The 22,269-nt window shown below is 47.1% G+C and overlaps 2 pseudogenes; both read right to left on the reverse strand.

The window, feature by feature from the left end:
* Positions 1-10,628: 10,628 nt before the first annotated feature.
* LOC149326156 (uncharacterized) lies at positions 10,629-11,200 on the reverse strand (annotated as a pseudogene).
* A 4,075-nt stretch (positions 11,201-15,275) lies between these two features.
* Positions 15,276-16,392, reverse strand: LOC149326157 (uncharacterized; annotated as a pseudogene).
* Positions 16,393-22,269: the final 5,877 nt, after the last annotated feature.

The raw sequence follows: 22,269 nt of genomic DNA on the forward strand, positions 1-22,269 counted from the left end.
GCATGCGCACTGGTGACCCGTAAGCGCTCTACTTACGTGAAGCTTCTACGTACGTGAAGCTAAAACTGTCTATGGTATGGATGGAACTCTAGCTGCAGTAAATATTCCGTCTGGACGGAACTGCAGCAGCAGCAAATGTTCCGTCTGGACGGAATGCTAGGCACTCCGAACCACAAAACAGATCGAAGTGCCCTAACGGTACATTACGTGAACATAAATACAGAGCAAACATTTGTCTTAAAACCTAACAATAAACAACTGACGCAAGTGTGTCACATCATGCAAAAAAGAAACTGACTAGTTTGTCGTGAAAACAATACAGGCAGGGAGAGGTTAATTTGGACATTATGTATGCCAGTCACCCTTCCAGAAACTGGCATTGGACCTTTGTTAGATTACATAGAATATGGAAGGTTCTCCCTAGGTGACTTGATGGGATGAAGCAAGAAACTGAGGACTGATTGCGAACATAACTGAGCACTTGAATACATTATGGTGGCTCGTAAACAATTCTTACGATGCATAAAGGAGGGAATCAATTATACTTGTTGTTGAGAGTGTCGTTGATTTGTTGTCAAAGATTTGGCGGGATGAACGCTGTTTCGCTGCAGCAGTTGGCCTCACACGTTTCGCTGCTTTGTGCTGGTCAAATTCGTCCGTAATGAACTGCTGCTTCCAGGCATGGTTTGCTGTGTGACCTGATGTTGGCGCGAGCGATTCCAGATGCAGATGACTCTACAACCTGCGTTTACTGCTACAGTGGGAAGGCCGAGAGATCGAGCAGCCGTGAAGGTGGACACCGTATTTCATAGCATTTCTCGCAGAGCGCACAGGCCACTGTGTACTTGCACCCTATGAAGTCAGTGGGGATGGCGACCACATTCCAGTGCATGCGACAGAGGGGCCCAGCCACCTTTATCCTGAGCACAGTATGGTGTGCAATGCAGCTGAGAGGGTGCTGTATAGCCACTGCAGAGAGGAGGAGGGGTGCCTCCAAATCTGTTTGCAATCAATGCGAAAGTCAACTACCCTTTCTCAACCTACCCCTGCCCTGCAATGGCTGACTGCTCCAAGAGGGGGCGATGTCCTTCGCAGCACACGTTTCTGCCATGCATTAAGGCAGGGGTTCTCAAACGTTTTTGCTTGGAGGAACCCCAAAAGCCTTCAATAAGTTCCAGGGAACCCTCCCCCCCCCCCCCCCCCCCCCCGCTTTCACTTACCAGCAATGTTATCGAGGGCATTTTTGCAAAGAGAGAGTTGCAGAGGTTAAATGTTAATTTCACAGATTAATACAAATACTAATGTGATGGGTGGTACTGCTTCCCTTTTAAGAGCAAGTCAAAGCGTGGCTCAGTAGCACTCCGAGCCAGACTCATCAGCTGCCGGGTCAGGGCCGGTGAGGGTTCTCGCGGAACACAAGAAGACAGCCCGCGGAACCCCTGTGTTCCGCGGAACCCAGTTTGAGAACCCCTGCATTAAGGGCACGCACAGTGCTGCACAATGTGCGCAAGGAGGAAATGCCCACAACAGCACTTGGAGGCTTTACAAACTACAAGCGATGAAAACCGCTGGGTACGCACGGAGGAACGAGTGCTTGTGTGCATCGCATCTGAAGCCTAAAACCCACTAAAAGACTTGTCTGAAATGAACTACTCTTCACCACCTGTATGCACATTTACCATGACAGAGTATGGTCAATGACAACAGGAAAAAAATGAGCGATGGGTCCTGTACGGCATCACGTCTGTTGACTGGCATTCGTTGCAGGGAAATTGTTTTTGCGTGAATGCATTTACAGCACAATTGCCTTCCAGTTAACACAATGCCTGACAACGCAGGTATCTTGATAAATGGCACTGTTTGTTTCAGTCTTGCAGTCATTTGCAGGTGTGCAGGTCCGAAAGCCCCGTTGTAAAAGCCATCAGCATGCCATACACATAATTACCGTGACCACGACGTAATAGGAACAGGAGGGAGGATTACAAACATATCACGATCGCAACGTGATTTGATGATGACTGATTTTTATGGCGCAAGGGGCATCCGGGGCCAAACATCACCATGGCACAAGCTGTTTTCCTGTTCTCAAGGTGGAGTCAACAATGCGATCCCCAAACATTTCACCGTGAAGAAGCTGACCACCAGGCAGGGGAAGCCTTGTACCCAATGTGTCACCAGTGGGCACACGGCAGCGCCATGGATTGAACCCCACACCTCCTGCATGCAATTTTAACGTAACATGGCCCTGCTCATGCCAACTGCGCCCCAGGGGCTCGGAAAGAATGGAGACGACACACAAAAATACGGCAGCAAAGGATATGTCGATATTGTTGCTAGGCTACCCTTCAGAAATGCGTATGATATCACCGAAAAGCAAAGACACTCTGTTACAGTAGCTTCTTGTTGTGTACTGCCCTGTCTTGTTCCCGTCCAAAATTCTCTGCTTTCCCTACTGCACTGAACTGTTTTGACGGACCCTCTTTCTGAATGGCCCGCGTCACTTTACCGTGTTCATCCCATGTTCCCCAAGACAGGTTACAAGTTGACTCCTCCTACCACCTCGAAAGTGCAGTGCTGACTGTAGGGCCACTTATCTGAGAAGTAAGGAAATTGCACCTAGCTTCAGAGCATTATGCGAGGTGCTGTCTGAAGCAGATGAAGTACAGAAATAAATTGCAATAATGCTGTAAATGTGATAAGCACTGCTGACCATTGAGAAGACCAGTAAAAGCAACATTCAACAAGTGTGGCCTCAAGACGCCTCCTTGTGAAACATCATCGCAGAACTGACCAACCTCACCACCAGCCTATGCAGCAGCTTACGATCCACAGGTAAGGCCAGGTACTATCGAAAATGATGCAATGAAAGACTCTATCACATGTGGGTTTGTTTTCTAAAAAGACTGTAGGCACAGGGCATCAACGAATGTTTTCCTTGGTCCACTGTTGTTAGAAGATAAGCGACAGTGTATATAGAACAGCGCCCGTGCTGAAATCTGGCCAGCACGTCAGAATAAAGGTTGCTATTTGCTAGAGTGCATTCAAGCCTCGCCAGCACTATTCGCTCCATTACTTCGACAACACAGTTCAGCGAGACAGCCGACCAACATGAGTAAAGCTCACAAGCAGCGTTTCCTGGGTCAGGAAGATAAACACGGTTGATGATCTTCCTCTGTTCCAGAACAGTGTGAGAAACGCATGTGTTGTGGAAATTCTTGAGACGTGCTGTTCTAACCTCCACACCATAGTAAAGCAGCCACGTATGAAATCACGTGACGATGACTGTTTACGTGTGGCCAAAGTGGTGTTCAAATCAAACGTTGCGACGGCAGTGCCTGGATGGTCATTACTTGAAGGTTTGGTGCACATCTCCGAGGCAGGTTATCCTGACCGAGGCGAAAGTATAGATGTGAAATGTTGTGCTCGAAAGGCGTAGCACAATGTTCGACTCCTCATAGTTGTCAGCGGCCGCACATGAATGTTTGCAAGGCACAATGAATGCTGCATGCAGCTCCCTCTTTGCCCACTTCCGTTATCAGAGGGCAGGCATTGTGCGTGTTCTCTGGCCTACCCGCCTGCCTGCCTGCCTTGTGGAGCCTCCACCATAACCCGCTTTCTCAAGCAACACTGTGCGCTTGCCTTCCTTTCCGGGGTTTTTCGCTATAAGGGGCAGCATGCTCAGCGTGATCTTTTTGCGGTATTGGGCAAGATGCTCAGCTTCTCAAGCTGTATGACGTGCCACAGTGCTCGGCCTCTCTTTTCCGCATACATTTCAGCACCCTTTTTTTCTCCGCGTTCGTTACACAGCCATCGTCAGCACGGGCAGGCTCCCCAACTTCATGGCTGTAGCGGCTCAACAGCAAGGCCACGGCCGCAGCCTGGAAGTGATCACTTGGACGTGAACAGCGAAAAGATGACTCAGGAGGATGACGACGATGTACAGTGTGGGACCTGTGAGGGCACCAGTTGGAACATGTAAAAGGGGAATGCAGTGGAGGTCGAGCAGTGTGAAACATGCACTCCTTGCACTGGTGGTGGTCACAAATCTATTGTGTAGCAGAAGTGTGGACAGTTTTGTTTGTGCTCCCTACTGCTGCGAGAGAAAAGGCTGCAAACTTTTTGCGACGGTTTTCTGCACAGCCACACAATATTAAGCAAAGGTTGCCGATAATGGCAGCTATAAGATCTTCATGCTCAAAACAAACAGTAAACAAAAACTCGTCACAGGGCTGCCTTCTAAGGTTAAAGCACAAAGTGACCAATAAATAAGTAAACATGACGTGAACAAGAAGGAAGCAAAGGAAAAATGTAAACACTCAGCACGTGCACTTTGTCATGAACACAACAAAATAAATGTAAAAAAATACGGCACCTGCTGGCTTGTTGAAAATGAAACTCATTGAGGCTCCTGCCTCCTCCTCTGCCTTGAATCCATGAGGTGCACTTGCTGCTCGAAGGCTGCAGCTGTTCAGTCGAGGGAAATCCCTCCTCCCGTGTGCTGCAATACACGCACAACTGGATGTTGTGCTTCAAGGCTAAATATTCGCAACCTAATACTACCGTAAACAATCACGATGCTCAGCTGCACACTGTTTATGAAGACATCACCTACATGGTGCACTGCTTGACGTCAGTTAATAATGGTAGCGTATTTGTGTTTGCCTATGCAGTGTTCCTTACTAGAACACTGCATATTCATTTAAGCGCCCCATCTGTACTGCGTTTTTGTTTGTATTCTACACACAAAAATAACATTTCATTGTTACGGTCACGATGCACCAATTATAACCTTTCAATGTGTGCACACAAATCATCACACAAATAGCGTTTGGCACAAAATTTGATGTGTAGGCATGTGTTTAACAGTCGTGTTAAGTTGCCAAACATTTTTCACAACTGATGTAGCCCGGCAGCATTGCTGTCCTGTAGGTGTATATTTTATTTCTCTCAATATGTCACGCACCATACACATCAGTCTACACGTCTCGGTTTGTTGGTGGTGTGACTCAAAAGAAGCCATGCAAATGTGCAGTACAGCAAGGAAGCCTGAATTGTTCTCGCCAGCCGGCATTTTAGCATACAGTTATCCCAAACCTGAAACCCACCTAAACATCAATGTGTTCAATCACTAATTTTACCTGCCGTTAGGTTTTTTTATTTTTCGTATGGCTTCTTGAACGACTTTGATTTCTGTTACACCTAGAGACAAAGCACAATTAGGGTTCGTTTCACATAAGGTACGCATTGCTGAAATGTGACTGCTATGAAAATATAAACAAAAATAACTAGAATGTCACATCCCTTTTGCAACAGCGTCCATAACAACAGTTGAAAACAGATTAGAGTACAGTCCCGTTAAACTGAACTAGGTTACCATGAAATCTTAGGGAAAATAACCATGAAAACACTTTACTGGTTTTCCACATCAGAAGTTGCACGAAAAAAAAAAACAAATGCAAACAATTTCTTCACTGCCTGCTTCTGTTTAGGTGAACTTAAGTGGTGACTGCAAATTACAGCAACTTCCCTCAATGGTACGCACAATGCGTCCACACGGCACTGTCAACAAAAGGAGAACAATATACATAGTGCTTGTACACAGAGATAAGATGTTTTCCGCAAACCTTTTGGAAAAACTGAGATAACACCACCCCGTGCTCTAGCAAGGTGACTTATGAAGCACTCTTGACAGTGCAGAAAAGGCACCCCACCATCGTGCCTGCACTACACCACAGATCTCAATCTCTCCAGTGCCTCCCACAGAGTAGAAGGCGTGCATGTCCAAAGGTCACCTACTCAATTCACGCGGTGTCTCAGCATGCATTCTCGCAGCGTGGAGACAGCTGGGGCCTCGTGCATTTTCTGCACCGCAAGGACAGGTACGCAGCTGCAGGTGGCGTTGACGACAGGTGAGCTGCAAAAGGTAGGGAGCCACACTACAGAACATGCACGGCTACCCTGCTGGGCACCTCAGAAGCACTTTCCAGAGGACAGACAGGAAAAAGAAAAACAGAAAAGAAAATCCTCAACCAGCAGCCACTGTGGAAAGCAGCTTTAAAAGTGGTGAAATGCCATTGCCAACAAGAATACTGTCCCCTTTTATGCTTCATCCTTAACCTCAACATGTGCATAGTTCAGTAAAAACTGTGCACGCAGTTATACTCTCTCTGAAATAATACTTTACTCAGTGCTTTCCTGTAACATACATAAACCACACATAGCATGCTCACTTCTACACATATGGGACAGCGATAATGCCATGAAATTTCCTTCTAGGTTCGCCTTAAAGGGAGTGTACTGCACTACACCACTTTTGAAAGTAGTAAAGTAGACTTCCATTACCATGCAGAACTCAAAACAATCAACCCCTCTACAATACACTTCAGTAAATACAGATACAACACAGTTATTTTTTTTCCACAAGCGGTAAGCACTGTACCTTAGCTAGGGGGGCTGTAAGGTTAGGTTACACAGGCAACTCCAAGTACCAATACGAAGCAAGTACTGCAAAAATAACAGCGCGTAGAAAGACTCAAAGGAAGCTTTCAAAACTGAACCTCAAAAAAGTCGTAAACACCGCCCCTTCATTCAACCATTCAGTAGTTGTGTGCCCCAGGCTTTCCTATGGCAGCTGCTGTTTTGCTACATACAAGAATGTTTGCCTGAAATTGCCTAATGAAACAACCCTCAAAGATTGGAAACAATACGACTTCGCAATAAAAACATCCCTGTGCTGAAAAGTATGTACTGCCTGAGCAACTAGGCTCAGTTATGCACACCTGTTAAAGTGGAAAGACGGGCTAGTTGTTCTTGGTACGTAGAATGGTTTTTTTCAGCGCAAAAAGCACAGGACGAAGAAAGAAGATGCATGCAGGACGAACGCTCACTTCAACTGACGGTTTATTGGCACAGAGAAAGTATATACACAGCAAGGTTTGATGCCCCAGCTCACGCCCTGCACATTCACATCCGCATTAACAAGTTTAACAACTCGGCAGTTTTCGCCAGTTTTACCTTGGGGCATAGCCGCGACAACTTATCAGGAGCAGGGAATATGACTGGGACGCCACACTTCCCTGCAACCTGCAACCTCCAGGTTGTAAGGAAGTGCGGCGTCCCAGTCGTATTCTCTGCTCCTGAACAGGCGCAGCATTGGCATTGACACTTGCAAGAAGACGCATGGGACTGCTTCATTCCCTTAGAATGGGGGTTGTATATAAGATGCCTCTTCCATGTGGAAAGAGCTATATTGGACAGACAGGTAGGCGTCTAAATGACAGATTGCGAGAGCACCGCAGAGAAGTCGAGTCCCATGTAAAGGGTAGCCACCTGGCTGAACATCGCAGCCAGTGGCAGCCCTACCAGACCATCGTGCACCCCAGCGTTGAGCAACACACGTATGAGGCGTATCTTCAAGCAGCAGAATTGCAGGGAAATTTTCGAGGCCCTTGAGATACACAATGAAGGTGATAAATGCATTAGTACTGCATCTGTTATGTTATCGTCCAAGGAGTTGCAGTATCTAAAGGCTAGAATGACACGTGTGCCCAGGTGAAAACTGCCGAGTTGCTAAACTTGTTAACGCGGATGCGAATGTGCAGGGCATGCGCTGGGGTATCAAACCTTGCTGTGTATATATTTTTGTTAGTACCAATGAACCATCAGTTGAAGTCGGCGTTCATCCTGCGTATATCTGCTTTCTTCGTCCTGTGTTATGCACGGCAGTTGCCAACGTGGAAAGTCTGCGCACTCAAACATAATCAGGTATGCTTTCATCACTGTACTAGCACTCCAATTTCTTTGACAGTGCAGCACAGTGAAAGAGAAGTGTAATCACTATATGCTACTGCATGATTGCAATCGGAGTGGAAATGGCGAAATTTGTTTTAACCCTTGTGTACTAATGTTGGGATGGTCCATCTCAACCAAACTACTCTTGGAATGCATGTAGGCGAAACTGCACAAACGTTTCTGATTTATGTATCTCCCCAAAGTGAGCGGCTGGACCAAATTGGTCTTGAAAGATATGTACTCCCTAAATAGCTTTCCACCGACCTAGGGAACTTCTACAGCCTGCTGATGAATAATTTCTCCACTACTTTACACCATTATTACACCCGATTCCCTTACAAAACGTAGGTATCATTCCTTCGGCATGTGATGTACAATGTATTCATTTTAACAGATACCCACACACTGTCCACACTGTGACAACTGTGGTTTGGTCCAAATAGCACTGCATTTTCTGTTGAAGTGTTAAACTTACAGAGGCAAATTATCATAATATGACTATGTCATGGAGGATTTTGCACAAGTTCCGGCAAAAATGAACTGTCCGTCGGGTCTCTGCGCTTACGCTACACAGCAGCGTCATGTATTGAAATTTGTTTTGCACCAAACAGAGGATACTGGATTTACAGCCAAATTTTATACCTGTTTGGCGTACTGCTTCTCGCGTATTTCCCGTGCATGGGACTTCTTGCCTGCCCACCTACATGATTTCGGACATTCCCACAGACAATGTACTCCATTCTCCTCCACTGTCGTTCATTTCAAATCACGTGTATGTTGTCTATTGTTATTTATTATTTTCGGCACCCATTTTTTCTGCCTCTCTCCCAAAACCTTTCCGCAAAACAGGGTACCATGTCACCACTGTATGACTGCAGCATGAATTCTCCTGCAGCATGAATTCTCCAAATTTCGATATAGACCTTTTCTCCGATTCATTCATATCGTATAGACCAGCACGAAACATAAAATGCAGGTTCAGTAAACATCCTCTGTTACTGACGCAACCTAGGCAAACACAGGCGCAAATGCAGCACTATCAAATATGAAATGCAGTTTCTTGAAAAGGTCATCGCTTCAGCCGGATTTTAGCAAAAGGTATAGTGCAAAAAGCTCGCAGCTTATCCGTTCGCCATGTGCTGTTCTTACCAAAACCAGCAATAAGGTACACAAGTGTGGAAAGTTATAAATCCCACGACACTGAATTTCAGTACTCTTCAAAACTGCACCAGCAACTTCCCGTAAAGAAAGATCAGCAAATTATGTTGCATTAATTGAAGGTGACATTACGAGCAGTGACTCAGTTTGGCGATGCATTCTGCAAATTGAAAGCAATATTTAATTGCACTGAGTAAAAAAATTACATGCTTTTGCACTGTATACGTAACATATTGCCTTCCTGCACTTTTCCTGCAGCATCCATGAATGAAATTAAGGGTGTTGTGAACCATACCTTCCTTTCTCATATTTCTTGCACTCAGACGGTATGACAAGGTAAGAGTTTACACAGCTTCAAGATAGCACAGTCGATGGCTATAACAATACGCTCCACTGCCTTACAAGAAGCCATGAACATTAATATGACCAGCATTGAAACCTTGTGTCGCTAAAATTACTCTCCAAGAGCACACTTCTTGATGCTCCCTCTTAGTCTACGCCTTGGTTTCACTGATGCAATGCTTTATAAGTTATTCATTACCATATCTGAGGTATGTTAATGGTGGTGTTAGTTCGGGGCGTGGGAGCCCCGCATGCGAGGAACCTCTCAAGGCAGTTGCTGGGTGGAGACTGGAGGTTTATTACAGTAGAGGGAGAGAGAGAGGGCGAGTGTACAAGAAAGCACTTTCGCCGCTGTGGGAATGCAGGCGGTCACGGCAAGGGAATGGGGAATGCGTCAGTCGACGGGGCTGTGGGGATCAGACGTCGTCGGGGGAGACAGACGCCTGCTTGCTTTTGTGGGGAGGCCGGCCCGCGCTTGTTTCTGGGAAGCGGGCGGCGAGTATGCGCGGAGGAGGCAAAGGCTGCCGGAGCGGCCTGGCGTCGCTTGGTCGACGAACACGACAAGGTATTGCTTCATTACTGTCATGGGTGACTTGGTTTTGTTTTCCTTTCAGAACATTTTTCACCATACACATGACACTTTTCAATTAAAGGTGAATCATTTCACTATGCATCCGCATAACCCCCTTACTGCAAGTGCTCGTAGTGCATTTTGCAACACGCATTTGTAAGGTATGTTATGTGTGGAATACCACTGCAATTTGTTTTAACTGGGAGCACAGCAACAGTCATATGATAGCGTGCTTCATAAATTCTTTACGAATGAGAAATAATTTCTGTTTAATTTTTTTTTGCTTGCAGCATTGCATAAGTGCATGACTGCACAGTACGCTGAGACTAAAGTGGGCACAAGTAAAAAAAGTTTGCTGCCACTATTGAATTTGATTTTAAAAACACTACTTGTTTCTGTTTCAGTAAAATGTCCTCTTTACTGCATACCCATGTTTGCTAGCTGGTAAGGCTTTTTTTTGTCATCATTCTGCTCTGTGTCGACGCTTATACTTCGCAAGTGCCTTCCCTGTATGCACAAACCAACTAACATCAAATACCTTTCGTAGTGTGCTTAAAGTGGAGCACAATTGTTTACCGAGTGTTGCGTGGGCGTTCCCGTGCTGTCGTGCCGGGAGGCCGTGAGAAAGGAAAAGAGAGCCAGGCAACCACTCCGCTCCAGGACCAAACACAAAGTGATTTATTCCAAACCCCGTAGCTGCGCTTCAGCTTAAGAGGGCGCCACCATTAAGTTCATAGGTGGCGACCCCAACATCTCCCCCCCTCAGTCACAAGTTCAAGCGGTCCGGTGGTACTACACGGCGGCCACTACGGGTGAACACAACACCATCACCAGGACGTGAAGGTCCCGCTGTAACAGGCGGCGGATCAGGTGCTGCTGCCTCTTGAGTTAGGGGGTGAGGCTGGAGAAGTGCTGGATCTGCTGCCCTCAGCACAAAGGGAACAAGGTGTCGCCGATTCCGCTGCAGAATCGTTCCTCGCTCCGTTTCGACGACGAAGGACCTTGGACGCTGTGCCTTGCTCAAAACTGTAGCACGCACCTGGTCAGGTCGGACCCAGACCTGCTCACCAGACTGAAGTGATGGCAGATCCCTGACGCGATGATGTCGGTTGAAGTCCTTTGCAGTCCTTTTCTTGTTGGAATCATCTCTGAGGGCTACCTCCTCCCTTTCGGGCCAGTGTGGACGCAGCTTTTCATCCGGCTTTGGGACTCGAGTTCTCAGTTGCCTTCCCATTAGGCCAGGCTGAAGCCACTCACACCTGGTGTATCCCTATAGCTGAGAAGGGCCAAGTGAGGATCTTTTGCCTTACGGAGGGTAGCTTTCACAGTCCGGATCATTCGCTCTGCCTCTCCGTAGAGACTGTGAGTAATGGGGGCTACTGGTCGAAACCATAAGATGCGGCGAATACGGTAAATTCACGCGAAGAAAATGGCTGACCGTTGTCTGACTTAACCTGTTGGGGTATCCCATGACGGGCGAACAGACTTTTGAGCGCCTCAATGACCACCGGAGCTGTTGTACTTTTCAGTGTCGCCACCTCTGGGAACCGGGAGTAGTAGTCCACTACCATCCAGAAGGTTTGAGAATTGTGGTGAAAGAGGTCCATGCCCAGAACTTCCCAGGGACGACCAGGGAGATTTGTAGGGAGGAGTGGTTCCGCTGAATTCACTCGAGTAAGGACGCACCTTTCACAGCTGGTCACGAGGGAGGTTATCTCCGCTGTTATGCCAGACCACCACACAGATCCACGAGCGAGGGCCTCGGTGCGGCCGATGCCCTGATGTCCTTCATGCAGAAGCGTCAAGACTGCTGGCCTCATTGCTGCGGGGATCAAGAGGCCTTTGAGGAGAAGACCATCACAAACAGAAAGTTCATCCTTCACTGATTCATACTTCGAGACATGAAGAGGTATCTTCGACTTCTTTGGCCAGCCGTGCTGGCAAAAAGAGATGAGCGTGGTGCATTCTCCATCACAACTTTGGGCATACCTGATATCCTGCATGTTCAGAGGAAGCACATCTGGAGCAGAAGCCACGACTTCGGTAGCAAAAAGTTCCACTGTGTCTACTGGATGCACTTTGGGAGGGATGCGACACAATGCATCCGCTGTAGCCAACAGTTTTCTGGGCACGTACATGATCTGAAACTGGTAAGACATTGTCTTAAGCCTGAGTCTTTGCACCCTCGGAGGAAGCACGTCAAGTTCCATTTTGCCAAACAATGACACGAGAGGAAGGTGATCAGTTTCTACGGTAAAGGTGATGCCCCTGATGAACTCGTCGAACTTCTGGATGGCCCACGCTGTAGCCAAGGACTCTCTTTCTGTTTGACTGTACCTTTGTTCCGTAGTCGTCATTGCCCTTGAGGCAAAGGCTATTGGCCTCTGCTCACCAGTCGGTTGTGCTTGTAGCAGGACTGCTCCGAGTCCAAGAGAGCTGGCGTCGGCAGAGACTGTTGTGGCATACGATGGGTGGTACTTGGCCAGGCAGCGTTCGGACGTCAGAAGTTCCTTGACTTTTTTGAATGCAGCTTCCTGTTCATGCTGCCAAGTCCAACTAGCATTCATATTGAGAAGGGTGCGTATCGGAGCAGTGATTTCCGAAATATGAGGCAAGAACCTGACAAGATGATTTACCATCCCGAGTAAACGTCTGACACCTGCAACGTCTGTGGGAGGTGGCATTGTATACACTGCATCGATCTTGCATGGGTCTGGCTTGATGCCTTGTGCTGAGACGATGACACCTAGGAAGGAGACCTCGGAGACCCCAAAACAATACTTGTCTTTGTTCAAGGTGACGCCTGCAGTTGCAAGACGAGTCAACACTTGCTGAAGTCTTGCATCGTGTTCCTGCTTGGTACGTCCAAAAACAAGAATATCGTCAACCATGTTGACAACACCCTCCTGACCTTCAAGGATTCTGGCCATTTGCTTTTGAAAATACTGTCACGTTGTAGTGACGGTAGTCCAGCGGTCAGGAAGACACCAGAAATACTTGCAAACGAAGCTCTTTATTTGGGCTGACTTGCGCCCGCAAAAGAACTGACTCGCTCGGTGGCGGCGTAAGCAAAAAGCGTGCTCGTCAAACGTCGAACTACGAATGCTTGTTGCTCGCGGCATCGTTCAATTTAAAACCGGCAAGGAAACTTCGAGATAACAGGTCGAGATCATCTAGAGTAATCTGGAAACGCGTAGATACAGCTCTTCATGGCTGGGATCAATCGAGATTAGTCCGGTAGCTTCTCTCGTCACGAACAAAAATGATAACACCCCTTTCCTGCGGCCTTGCGCGAACGAACAGACACTACAATAATACGTGGCATTACCCCCCTCTCAAAGAAGCATCGTCTCGATGCTTGGAAATGAAAATAAACACGGAGAATGCGAACTTCGAGTCCTTTTAGCGTTCATAATAAGGTTTAAGGGCAGCGGTAAAGCTTCATGTCTGGCTGTGTCGTCGTCGGTGGTGTCGTAGATTTCGTCGTCGTCGTCGTAGGGGTCGTCATCGTCGTAGGGGTCATCGTCGTCGTCGTAGGGGTCGTCGTAGTTCTCTTTGTAGTTGAGGCTTAGTCTTGTGTTTTCGTCGATGGAGGATCTTAGTTCTTGCGCTCAGAAGCAACCTCACCTCCAGAGTCTGCTTTATTCAGTTTAACCTTTCGGGGGCTGGGGGAGCGTCCACGCACTGCGTAGCCTCGGCTAGGAGATACATAGCGCGGTGACGATGGCGACGGGGAACGTGATAGGCGGCTCAGCGATGAGCATTCTTCCCGACGCAAAAACTCTTCGATATCGGCTGGTCGCTGGCCGGGTCGGGTTCGTGGGGCGTCGTAAGAGAACCCTCGGATGCCCATTCTCCTGTATGGGAAGTACCGGAGAATGTGACGGGCATCTCGGAAGTGGAAGCATAGTGGGCGGCGCTGGTCGGGAGTTCTCCACTCGTCGCATTTCCTAGGCCGCGTGCGATGCTCGTAGGACGGGCGAGTTGGGGCGAGAGGGCGGCGCTCCAGCGCAGCTGGCTAATGGCGATAGGGGCTTGGGTCCCGTCGTCGAGATACAGGACGGCGCACTGCTGCGGCGTAAGTCATGGCTCGAGGCTCCAGAGGCTGCGTGGTAGACTGGAGCCAGGTCTTCTGGTGAATAACTCAAAGGGCTGGCGTCACGACTTGCTGGGGGTGTCCGGTACATAGAAGGCTACCCAGCACCTCCACCAGATGTCACGTTGTAGTGACGGGAGTCCAGCGGTCAGAAAGACACCAGAAATACTTGCAAACGAAGCTCTTTATTTGGGCTGACTTGCGCCCGCAAAAGAACTGACTCACTCGGTGGCGGCGTAAGCAACAAGCGTGCTCGTCAATCGTCGAACTACGAATGCTTGCTGCTCGCGGCATCGTTCAATTTAAAGCCGGCAAGGAAACTTCGAGATAACAGGTCGAGATCATCTAGAGTAATCTGGAAACACATAGATAAAGCTCTTCATGGCTGGGATCAATCGAGATTAGTCCGGTCGCTTCTCGCGTCACGAACAAAAATGATAACACCCCTTTCCTGCGGCCTTGCGCGAACGAACAGACACTACAATAATACGTGGCAATACTCCGGGGCGGAAGTGATGCCGAAGGGCAGTCGGCAAAAACAATAGCGACCGAAAGGTGTGATGAAAGTTGTCAATGCTTGCGAGTCTGCTGACAACTTGACTTGGTGGAAGCCTGCAGTTGCATCGAGCTTCGAAAAAACGGCTGCGTCACCGATGAGCCCAAGAACTTGTTCAACGGTAGGCAAAATGTGTCTTTCCCTGAGAACCACTTTGGTTTGGTTTGGTTTATGGGGTTTAACGTCCCAAAGCGACTAAGGCTATGAGAGACGCCGTAGTGGAGGGCTCTGGAAATTTCGACCACCTGGGGTTCTTTAACGTGCACTGACATCGCACAGTACACGGGCCTCGAATTTCTCGTCCAAAGAAATTCAACCGCCGCGGCCGGGATCGAACCCGCGTCTTTCGGGACAGCAGCCGAGCACCATAGCCAGTGAGCCACCGCGGCGGCTTGAGAACCACTTTGTTTAGTCGAGTCAGATCCACACACAAACGATACTTTACATCCTTTTTTTGGTACTGCCACCAGTCCGGCGCACCACGGAGTTGGTTTATCAATACGGCGAATGACGCCGTTGCTTTCGAGTTTTTCCAGTTCTTGGCTAACAACTTCACGCAGCGGGATTGGTATCCGTCGAGGTGCACTGAGTGAGAACGGCACATCTTGTTTCAAGCGAATGGTGTACTCATCTCTGAGCATTTCGAGGCCACGGAACAGTTCCGCATGAAGCGTTGGCTGAGGAGTGTTGACAGTACCCAAAAATGTCACAACTTGAAGAGCTTGGATGGCTGGTAGACCCAGTAAAGATACTGAAAGCGCCTAAATGACGTAAATACGCTGGGAACTGGTCTTCCCTTGCCAAGATAGCTGTGCCAAATACGAACCCCGTACACGCAGAGGTTGGCCACCGGGCCCTGTCAAAATAGCATCTACCTTGGCGAGCTCCGCCGGGACTACGGGGAAGTCACTTGGAACTGCGGAAACCTCGGCACCCGAGTCTACTTTGAACTGAGTTGTGTAGTTGTCGACTGTGATATCCACATACTTGGCTTTAGCTGGCATCTCGGAAGCATGCATTTGGATAGCATTGAGTTTGGTCTGCCTCGACTTCCTGGAGCGGCAAACTTCAGCAAAGTAACCTTCCTTTCTTACCGCAGCTGTTGCAGATAGAGCTCTTTGCCGGGCACTCCAAGCGTGCATGATATGCGCGGCCGCAGAAGGAACAGACCGGAGTGTCACGATAGCTTTCCGACTTCACGTCCATTGACCGTGTTCTGTCGTCGACCGGCCATCGCGAAAACTTCTGAGTAGCGGCATCAATATTGACCATGCTTTGCGAGGTGGCCTGTGCGAGTGAACGTTCCTTGTCCGCGTCCTCGGACTGACGAGCTTGCGTCCAAGCTTCTTTTAGATTTAGCTGCGGGGAGCAGCAAAGCTTATCGGAGAGACGCGTGTCGAGCAATCCAACGACAAACCTGCCCCGGACCAAGCGTTCTTCCACCGCCGGTGACGGGTAGTTGCAACGTTTGACTAACTTGAGCAATTCGGCGTAAAATGCGTCGACACTCTCGCCAGGTTGTTGAACGAGCTTGTGATAGCGAGACGACTCATAGAGCTCATTACAGGGATGCACGAAGTGCTCCGTGAAGCGTTTGACAACTGCGTCGTAGAAGGCTAACTCGGCAGCGTCGAGTGAAAAGGTGTCTAGCAGCGAGCGAGCTTCCGGGCCCATACAGTACGGAAGCGTACGTACTTGCACGTCTTGCGGAGTGTTCCGCAGTCCAGAGAGAGCGGCATAGTCCTCGAAGCGAGACTTCCATGAAGACCGACTTGCAGGGTTGCAGAAGTCGATTGCGTCTGGCGGCTGCAGAGTGAGGCCTAGCCACTGGGCCTGCTCGGCGCTTTCCGGGTGCACCTGTTCGCCGTTGGCGGTCATTGAGAGCTGCTTTTAAGGCTGGTTTTTCATGATGCTGTCACTTCTGACACCATGTTGCGTGGGCGTTCCCGTGCTGTCGTGCCGGGAGGCCGTGAGAAAGGAAAAGAGAGAGCCAGGCGACCACTCCGCTCCAGGACCAAACACAAAGTGATTTATTTCAAACCCCCTAGCTGCGCTTCAGCTTAAGAGGGCGCCACTATTAAGTTCATAGGTGGCGACCCCAACACCAAGAATTCCACAAGATACAAAGAACTCATTGCGTGAAGCCTGCAGGAGTGTTTCTTCGGGTGCTGCCAAACAAGGGCCGGGGGCCTTTGCCATTAGACCTATATTAAAAAGCAATTATTATTGAACTCAACTTATACCTCCGCCACAGACAATCCCATCATGTACCCATGCGCTATCACTGTGCCCTGCAGACAAGTCTGAAGGCCACTGCAGCTTCAGTTGGTAATTACATTACCATTTGAAATGTTAGCACAAAGATGCTTTACAAGCTCTATCTTTGAGTATGACGTTTCTGATCATTTTAATCTCATTGCGCTGCACAAGTAGTGCCCAACGCCCGCGTTTGGCACATGGAAGTAAGCAATGAATTGAAAAAATATTGCAGGCGATTACGTTACTTCCTAATGTGAAATTTGAGCACAGCTCATCAGCTGTTCCAGCTTTCCAATAGATTGAGGCAAAGAATTCGAGCAAGACATGTATGTACAATTACAGCCAACTTGTTATCTTTCACACATATTCCTTCTTCAAGAAACACTCCCCTAACAGTTCTTGATTGTCATGAAGGAAGCTTTGTGGATGGAGAAATAGATGGATATATGCTCGACTTGCTGCACCAATGCCTGGTTCTCAAAGACGAGGTCTGCTTAAGTATTTTGCGAGGTTGTCACAGCTGTGGGAGCCGTTACGAGCGAGAGGAACAGAATGTTCTCCCACATAAAGGTTCGAAATTCCCACTTGTCTTTATATCTACATTGTCCCCACCCACCCTGCCACCCTGGCAGGTGGCAGCGTCTCTGGCACAACGTTGGCAATGCCAAAGCATGCAGCGCACATCTGTCACTACCGCCACATAGCTTAAAGCAAGATTGAGGTGTCCACTGTTCCAAGAGGGCAGTTATGCGCCTTCCCTCTGGTTCAGGCGTCCACCGAGATGTGCGAGACAGATACTGCGCATTTTCATTCTCAAAAACCAATTTAGAAATTTTACCCTCTGCTTTCCAAGCCCCCGCTCTGTTGGTTTCCGATACTGTGCATTTCCTTTTTCCTTTCCTCAAAAAAATACCGAAGACACTTTGGAAATTCTAAAGTGTGCCTCGCGAAAGCCTTGTGGTCAACCCACTGCTGCTTCACCGAACCGCCTGGCGTGGAATCACTGGGACACTTCAGAGCCATGCGTCTCAATCACTCGACTGCAACGAGACGTCTGGCGAAGGAGCGGCGGTGTAGCTGCCACCGCCGATGCGTGTGCACTCGTTCTACCGCTATTGTGTGCCGTCACAGTTGCTATGCACAGCTGCGGCCCCCATTGGGACGCTGTTTGCTAAGGAGGGGAAGAGGTTGCATTTTACTTTCTCGTTTCCAAACTCCCGCTCCATTGCTTTCGCAGTTTAAAGGGGGCCCACTGCTGGTTACAACAGACAACGGCGACGGCGACGCCACGAAACGCAGAAATGGGTGCCTAAGAGCTGTGCTCTAAAATGTTCAATTGCCTCTTAATGACTTTGACGGTACATTAAAAAAGCACCACTGTGAAATCAGAAACGTAATAGAGACAAGTCTTGCAAATCCAATAGATACATACAGTTCGGCTTTCTTGCAAAGGCTCGACCTGCGTAGCGTAGCTTGCTTCAGCCACAACCACCCGACGAGCTCCATCCCCCGCTGCCCTTTGCAAGAGCGGCGTTCACCTCTGCACTGGTGGAGGCCCTGCAGCCGGAGCAAGGACAAACAGTTTATCTGTGACACTACTTCACTACCTAATACCCAGCATCCGGTTATGGGCAACTGGTACGTGTAAGCTGTAGCAAGTGCTGCTCAATCATCACACTGACAGGCAGGAGGAGACGCTGACTTTTATACGAAGTAAGGAATTCAAGGCATGCAGTACTGGCCTTTTCTGATCAACATCAATCATCCATTGTGGCTTGGCATGTTATGCTAAGGTTTTACAGGTTGAACACATAGCATTTCACTACCATGCCAAAGAAAACTACCAGCAGCAATGCATTTAATGCAGACTTGAGAATGAAATGTTATGTGTACATTTTTAAGCTCAATTATGACCTTGCAAGCAAAGGGAAAAGTTCCCGTGCTACTATACCAAAACAAGTAATATGCATTTCATATTCTCTTTTATGGGAGCGTTAGGACATGTGAGTGCTGATTTTGACATTTTTTTCATTATTTTATCCCAATTTCAAGTTGGCCACTTGCTTCACGCCATCACACTTCGCTTTCGCACCGCTGCAGACAAATGCACACCCTGTATGGTGCATGTTGCTGAGCCCTACTCCGCATCCCTCTAGTTTTGGCCCTTACGTAGTATTGAAACAAGACACATGCAATACTTGTTCTGTTCCACAACAGTGGTTTCCATTGCTGTTGCAAAGACAGTTGTTTAAGCAAGCTTATGTCTGGCAATAGTCGTGCAGTGTGCCTGCACCTCACAGTATACACAGTGCGAGGTATTATTAGGCTTGCATACAACAATGAGAAATGGCAAGGTACTCTGTTGGCAAATCAATTGACCATAGAAAGCTGGAAAGCAGCAATGTCAGAAAAAGGTTTCTCTACATTTAAAGTTGTATGACACCAAGATTAATTTCATAATCATGTCAGCAGTGACATGCTTCATGATTGGTAGTTTTCGTACAGAAAACCTTAACATACCAAAAAGGCTCTTCTATATCAAAGGACTACAGACATTACATTCTTACTGCCGTGTTTTCTTATCGCAAAGGATTCATTACCTATTCATATACATGAACTATCCCACGATATTCATGCATAGCACCACTAAATAACTGCTATTTGATTTTCTTCGTGACACTATTTTGGTTTCATGAACGGAGAGATGACTGTGATATGCAGCTGGCATTTATGACACATGAGGCACGAAAAACTGCATGAGAAATGCTGCTGCATGGTTTCAAATCACTACAGCTCTTATACCAGCCTAATGCAACAGCTGGAATGAAAACAAAGGATGTATGAGTAGTAAAACTACTGTTTGTTTCATGCCTCACATGACATAAGCACCAATAACTTGCCACAGCCATCATTAAATTGCAGAAACTTGAACCAAAACGGCATCAGGAATAAAATCATTGATACATTATTTAGCGGTGGTATAAGTTATCGTCGTGGGCTTATCCATCTATATCAATATCTAGCCCACCATTTGCAATAACAAAACATGCAAGCAAGTATGACAAGTGCTACATCTCGTCCTTTAACTTCTTTTGTGTATAATCTTGCGCACATCAGGCAGGAGCGCAACTGTCTACCATGTATCACTACGCTGGAAGCAAAACCAATTCCGAACATTCGGGAAATGAATAAATATTCAAAAAAGGGCATATATACCAGCTCGTTTCCCGCCTTGCATAAAGCCGTAGAAGAGGTTTATCTACGGTTACTCAGCTCGTCACTACAGTTCATGAATTCGCTTCCTCGATTGACAATGCTGGACAGGTGGACGTCATTTTTTTTAGATTTCAGCAAGGCGTTTCATCGCGTCATGCACAATAAGCTCATCTTTAAACTTCAGCATCTTGGTCTTCCAACAGCGTTTGTCGAATGGATTAAAACCTATCTTTCCAATAGAAAACAGTTCGTCGATGTTAGAAAATCTCATTCAGGTATTTTACCCGTTACCTCTGGTGTACCTCAAGGCAGCGTACTTGGGCCTCTTTTATTCCTTATTTATATCAATAATTTGGTTAACTCCGTAAATAAGTCCGAAGTCAGTATTAGACTATTCGCAGATGTCTGCATTCTGTTTAAGAAAATTAGCAGCACTACTGACCAAGAATGCCTGCAGTCAAATCTTAATAATGTCCTAGAGTGGTGCACCCTTTGGTCCATGAAAATAAATAGCGACAAATCGGTTGTTCTTCAGGTTACTAACAAGAAAGCGCCATACAGTTTTAATTACGCAATAAACAATCTTCCACTGCTACAGGTGAGCGAATAAAAATATCTTGGAGTCACCATTACAAATCGCCTTTCATGGTCCAGCCACATTAATAACATTTGCTCGTCTGCTTCAAGAAACCTTGGCCTTCTAAGACACAAATTAAAACAGGCTCCCTCTGAACTTAAACAACTTGCCTTCAACACACTAATTCGTCCGAATCTTGAGTATGCTTCTGTCGTATGGGATCCACACTTAAAAAAGGATATAAAGAAACTTGAAATGATCCAAAGAAAAGCCGTCCGTTTCATTTTTAACGCTTACCATAGCTCTATCTCGGCATCCGTTCTGATGTCTACGAAGAACATATCCACTCTAGAAAGAAGGAGAGCACTTGCAAGGATTAAATTTCTGTACTCATTTTACTCTAATCAACTTAACATTAATGCTGCTCCCTATATATCCCCCCGTTCTACACGACAGACACGCAATAGCCACAACCATAACCTTACCCCGTAATTTGCACGCACAAATACGTTCAAAAACTCATTTTTTCCCCGAACGATCACAACATGGAACTCACTGCCAGCAAATTCTTTTCGGCTCAAGATGCCGCTGCTTTTGAAAAGAGTATCTTATTGTATGTGTAAACTTAACATCATTGCCCTCTGTTTGGTTTTCTTTTTTTTTTGTTGTTGTTGCCGGAACGCTGGATTTGCGTAGTGTTTGATATTATTTTTGCTTTTTGAATGTTGCCCCCCTGCTTGGTCTCTATGACTGCAGTATGTGTAAATAAAATAAATAAGCCAGATATGCCCGCATAAAGCCTTTACCAAGCTTTATGTTGGCCCAGTAGTATTAGCGAAACATGTTTCTTGACCTCTTAATAGTGAAATAGTAAACAATCCATCCTGCATTCAAAGAAATGCACCTGAGAGCCAGACTGTTTGTTATTCAGCACCGTGATCTAGCTGGTCAGAAATGCACTGCTACGGGAGCTTGGCTATCTTTAAAGAGAGCCTACAGGTCGTTTTACACCTGCAAGAAATGTGTATGTCTACATCCTTGAAGGGTGTTTCAAATGACTAAAACTCCCCTCATTCTTTGCCTCAACTAACTTCCTCACAAAGACAGTTGCAGAAAGGATAAGATGTCAGCCTTACCTCCAACATTTCATTTTACACATAACACAGACTGACCAAATAAATACCACAACATCTGCTAACATGTGCCACTCTACAGGGCAACGAAGGCCAAGCAATTAAAATTCCTCCGCTGTTAAGCAGACGTAAACCTGCATAAGGCAGCACAGCACACTCTTTTTAATGAATTGAACTTGTGACTAGTACATCTGCCTGATATATAAACAAGACATTGACCGCTGTGGACTACCAGAAAGCAATGCCACGCTCAATAATGACTGACAAAATGTGAGTATCACACACTCGTGAAGCCCCCATTATTTCTTAATATCATCCGACACAGGAGTACCCACAAAACATTACAAATTGGTTCACGGCCTGCAGCCATCATATGCACACAAAAATGGCAGTGCATTTCATAGGTAGCGCTTATTAACATTATCCCTCCTAGCATTTTCGCGCTACTTGCCAAGTGTAATGCAGATCAACCTAAGCTTCCCAACTGTTGACAATCTAATCACAGCATGGATCGAAGACTCTGCATTTTTCAAGATGATAACATTAAGGATCTTGTTCTGCAGAAAGCGC

Source organism: Amblyomma mixtum, chromosome 10 (genome assembly GCF_055824585.1).
Source record: "Amblyomma mixtum isolate Tamu chromosome 10, ASM5582458v1, whole genome shotgun sequence".
Classification (NCBI taxonomy): Eukaryota; Metazoa; Arthropoda; class Arachnida; order Ixodida; family Ixodidae; genus Amblyomma; species Amblyomma mixtum.